Raw genomic sequence first — 5,207 nt, 5'->3', positions numbered from 1 at the left:
AGTGAACTTGGTCCAGTGACTTTAATCATAGAACTTCTAGTGAACTTAGTCCAATGACTTTAATCGTAGAACTTCTAGTGAACTTAGTCCAGTGACTTTAATCATAGAACTTCTAGTGAACTTAGTCCATTGACTTTAATCGTAGAACTTCTAGTGAACTTGGTTCAGTGACTTTAATCGTAGAACTTCTGGTGAACTTAGTCCAGTGACTTTAATTGTAGAACTTCTAGTGAACTTAGTCCAGTGACTTTAATCGTAGAACTTCTAGTGAAGTTAGTATAATGACTTTAATCGTAGAACTTCTAGTGAACTTAGTCCAGTGACTTTAATCGTAGAACTTCTAGTGAACTTAGTCCAGTGACTTTAATCGTAGAACTTCTAGTGAACTTAGTCCAGTGACTGTAATCGTAGAACGTCTAGTGACTTTAATCGTAGAACTTGAAATTCATAATTTTAATTATTTTTCATATTTTAGAAATTATGTTCAAAAACTTGCTGACAGAAAAACTTGGGTATTTAACGTACAGAGTAACAGTAAAATTTTATAAATATGTGGAAACATGTGCAATTTATAAAAGGTTAAGTACATCTCTAGAGAAGTGAGGAAAGCCCAAGGAAATTCAAAATAGGATAATAGAATATTTCAAAAAAGTGATGAAGCTAGAGTTATGATAGTTATGAATGAGGATTGTTATAGTCATATAGTTTTAGAATATTTAAGCAATGACAATTAAATAAAAATATTTAATGCCGACAAAGATTTTCATATAAATAATGTAAGAGGAAAACTAGTTGATTATATAACTCAAAATATCGATGTTTTTAGGGGAAAAGGAGTGGAATATGGTCTAAGTCAAAATTATTTTGGAAAATTGTGTTATCTAGTTACACAAATGTAACTACCTTAATGATTATTTTAAAAGTAACCATGGTTCCAAGTACCCTAGAAATTTCGGGCCGATCAATAGTAGGGGTACAAATAAAACCACTTAATCTTTAAGTAATCTATTGGATATTATTTTCAACCTTTTGTGTGTAAAGAAGCAAATAATATTAGAGGCAATACGGATTTTATTCAATATCTGCCACAGAATGTAAACACAAACCATTCTTGAATATTGTATCATTCTACTTTTGTTTTCAATTTGGTTATTGTTTAATGGACATTAAATTTAAAAATGGTAAGCATAAAAATATTTAATAATGAACTTATTTTATGGGGTTTATCTTTTGTTGTAATTAACTGTTTTCGTTTTTATTCTCCAAAATGAATTATAACTCCAACTTTCTGGAACAGTGTAAACTATTTAACATTTCGATGAAACTGTCTTTAAATGACTGTTTTGTTATTTGGAATAACAACTTCAAGTTGAAATGAAAGAGAGGTTTAAATTTACATAGTACTATGAAAGTTCATTACCTTTTTAAATATTTGTAAAGATATTAGAAAGGACAACTATTGAATTAGTACTGACTTATTTTATAACCCGAAATGTTAACATATGCATTTAGATTTTTTTAGTAATCATCCCAAACCTGTAAAAGTAAGTATTCCTTTTTGTTTAGCACACATTTTATATACTTCTTTGTACCAGACCCTGAAACGCTTCGAATAATCCAAAGGATTTTTAGTCAGTTATCCTAAAGAAATAATAAATCGAAGATTACAGATTGCAAAAACATTCGCATAATAAAGAGATTATTACTTTAGTTACAACACACATCTTATCTACATGCATTAACAAGCTGATTATGCTATTGAAATAATTAAAAGCTGTTTTTTTTTCACTTTTCAAACAATTTGGGCTAGGAGGCAACTTTCAACTTTACAAAGAATTCTAAATTGCAAGAAACAAACATAAATTATATAGAAAGATATTCTTTCCTGTAATAAGAAAAATTGTCGAATGTATTATAATAATTACTGAAAAATAGCTTGTTTGTTGCTAAACGCAATGCTACACAATGGGATATCTGTGTTATGCCCACTTCGGCTATCAAAACCGGATTTTCAGCTTCATAACTTCTCACACTTACCACCGGAGAGTGAGCATAATAGTAATGCTATTATAATTACTTAAGATAATTTTATTTTTAATATTGATGGTCATATTAATTGTAATATCAACAATATATTTTACGTCCTTGAATGAACTGGCTGTGGGAGTCAATACGTTGACGAAACTAATAATTTGAGATCACGAATAAATTTTCGTAAGTATCATATTGAAAATCCCAAAAATTGCTGTCAGTAAAAAAAAAGCATATACGTTATTGTAATTAAAAAAAATTAACAGCTTTAAAAAGTCGCTTTAGCGCGTTTTTTCATTCTTGTATTGTAAAGAAAAAATTAAGTTAATTTTCGAAACATATTTAATTGGAAGAGTTTCAGTGTCATTGAATAATTATTAATTAATATCCAGTAATGAGTCAGTTTATAATCGCGGGAATGTTAGTTCTCTTCAATCAAACAAACACTTATCCATGTACACTTCTTTATAACAAACTATAAGGAAGTGTATGATAAAAACTGTTTTCATAAACAACACTTTATGATACCCTTTCGTCAGTATTAATTTTTGTGTTTTTAATGCTGCTTACTAATTAATAGAATTTTTTTCATGTGTTTTAAAGCAATGGTCTTGTTTCTGTTTTATGGCGTTAATATTATTTACGAATTATATCCATTTATTGTATCATGTCTGATCTTATTTCATTTTAAATTTATATACTTATAACTTATTTACGATTTATACTTTTTACCTTCTGTAAGTTTTACTTGTTTTATATACTTAATTTTATAGATTTATTCCCCAAAAAGTAACCCTAAGACTTTGAAACCGGTTTGGTTTATATTAATGAAGAGAAAATACACTTTGGAATAATGGAAGATGATGAGAACTGAATAAATAAACGTCACATGTGCGCACGTACAATAATATAAACGAACATACAACGTTGAATTGTTGCACAATAGAATTAGCTTTATTAAAAACGGGGTAAAATTATTAATAGGTTCTATAATAACCATACAATAAGTTAAATATGTCACGATATACAATGTTACAAGCAACTGGTAAAGTTAGAGGCATGATGGTTTGCTCCAGACATTTCAACCAGAACAGGTAAAATAACACACAGATACACACACACACACACACACACACACACACACACATATATATATATATATATATATATTTACTTTAATCGTAGAGCTTCTAGTGAACTTGGTTCAGTGACTTTAATCGTAGAACTTCTAGTGCAGTTAGTCCAGTGACTTTAATCGTAGAACTTCTAGTAAACTTAGTCCAGTGACTTTAATTGTAGAACTTCTAGTGAACTTAGTCAAGTGACTTTAATCGTAGAACTTCTAGTGAACTTAGTATAATGACTTTAATCGTAGAACTTCTAGTGAACTTAGTCCAGTGACTTTAATCGTAGAACTTCTAGTGAACTTAGACCAGTGACTTTAATCGTAGGAATTCTAGTGTACTTAGTACAGTGACTTTAATCGTAGAACTTATAGTGAACTTGGTCCAGTAACTTTAATCTAGTGAACTTAGTCCAGTGATTTTAATCGTAGAACTTCTAGTGAACTTAGTCCAGTGATTTAAATCGTAGAACTTCTAGTGAACTTAGTATAGTGACTTTAATCGTAGAACTTCTAGTGAACTTGGTCCAGTGACTTTAATCTAGTGAGCTTAATCCAGTGACTTTAATCGCAGAACTTCTAGTGAACTTGGTCCAGTGACTTTAATCTAGTGAGCTTAATCCAGTGACTTTAATCGCAGAACTTCTATTGAACTTAGTCCAGTGACTTTAATCTAGTGAACTTAGTCTAGTGATTTTAATCGTAGAACTTCTAGTGAACGTAGTCCGGTGACTTTAATCGTAGATCTTCTAGTGAATTTAGTGCAGTGACTTTAATCGTAGAAATTCCAGTGAACTTAGTCCAGTGACGTTAATCTAGTGAACGTAGTCCGGTGACTTTAATCGTAGAACTTCTAGTGAACTTAGTCCAGTGACTTTAATCGTAGAACTTCTAGTGAACTTAATCCAGTAACTTTAATCGTAGGAATTCTAGTGAACTTAGTACAGTGACTTTAATCGTAGAACTTATAGTGAACTTGGTCCAGTGACTTTAATCATAGAACTTCTAGTGAACTTAGTCCAGTGACTTTAATCGTAGGAATTCTAGTGAACTTAATCCAGTAACTTTAATCGTAGGAATTCTAGTGAACTTAGTCCAGTGACTTTAATCTAGTGGACTTAGTCCAGTGACTTTAATCGTAGAACTTTTAGTGAACTTAGTATAGTGACTTTAATCGTAGAACTTCTAGTGAACTTAGTACAGTGACTTTAATCGTAGAACTTATAGTGAACTTGGTCCAGTAACTTTAATCTAGTGAGCTTAGTCCAGTGATCTTAATCGTAGAACTTCTAGTGAACTTAGTATAGTGACTTTAATCGTAGAACTTCTAGTGAACTTGGTCCAGTGACTTTAATCTAGTGAAGCTTAATCCAGTGACTTTAATCGCAGAACTTCTAGTGAACTTAGTCCAGTGACTTTAATCTAGTGAACTTAGTCTAGTGATTTTAATCGTAGAACTTCTAGTGAACGTAGTCCGGTGACTTTAATCGTAGATCTTCTAGTGAATTTAGTGCAGTGACTTTAATCGTAGAAATTCCAGTGAACTTAGTCCAGTGACTTTAATCTTAGTGAACGTAGTCTGGTGACTTTAATCGTAGATCTTCTAGTGAATTTAGTGCAGTGACTTTAATCGTAGAAATTCCAGTGAACTTAGTCCAGTGACTTTAATCTAGTGAACGTAGTCTGGTGACTTTAATCGTAGAACTTCTAGTGAACTTAGTATAGTGATTTTATCGTAGAACTTCTAGTGAACTTAGTCCAGTGACTTTAATCGTAGGAATTCTAGTGAACTTAGTGCAGTGACTTTAATCGTAGAACTTCTAGTGAACTTAGTACAGTGACTTTAATCGTAGAACTTATAGTGCAGTTAGTCCAGTGACTTTAATCGATCGTATAACTTCTAGTGAACTTAGTCCAGTGACTTTAGTCGTAGAACGTCTAGTGAACTTAGTCCAGTGACTTTAATCGTAGGAATTCTAGTGAACTTAGTGCAGTGACTTTAATCGTAGGAATTCTAGTGAACTTGGTTCAGTGACTTTAATCGTAGAACTTA

Source organism: Limulus polyphemus, unplaced genomic scaffold (genome assembly GCF_000517525.1).
Source record: "Limulus polyphemus unplaced genomic scaffold, Limulus_polyphemus-2.1.2 Scaffold1674, whole genome shotgun sequence".
NCBI classification, from domain to species: Eukaryota; Metazoa; Arthropoda; class Merostomata; order Xiphosura; family Limulidae; genus Limulus; species Limulus polyphemus.
The sequence above is the reverse complement of the archived record's forward strand: the minus strand, read 5'-3'. Positions refer to the sequence as shown.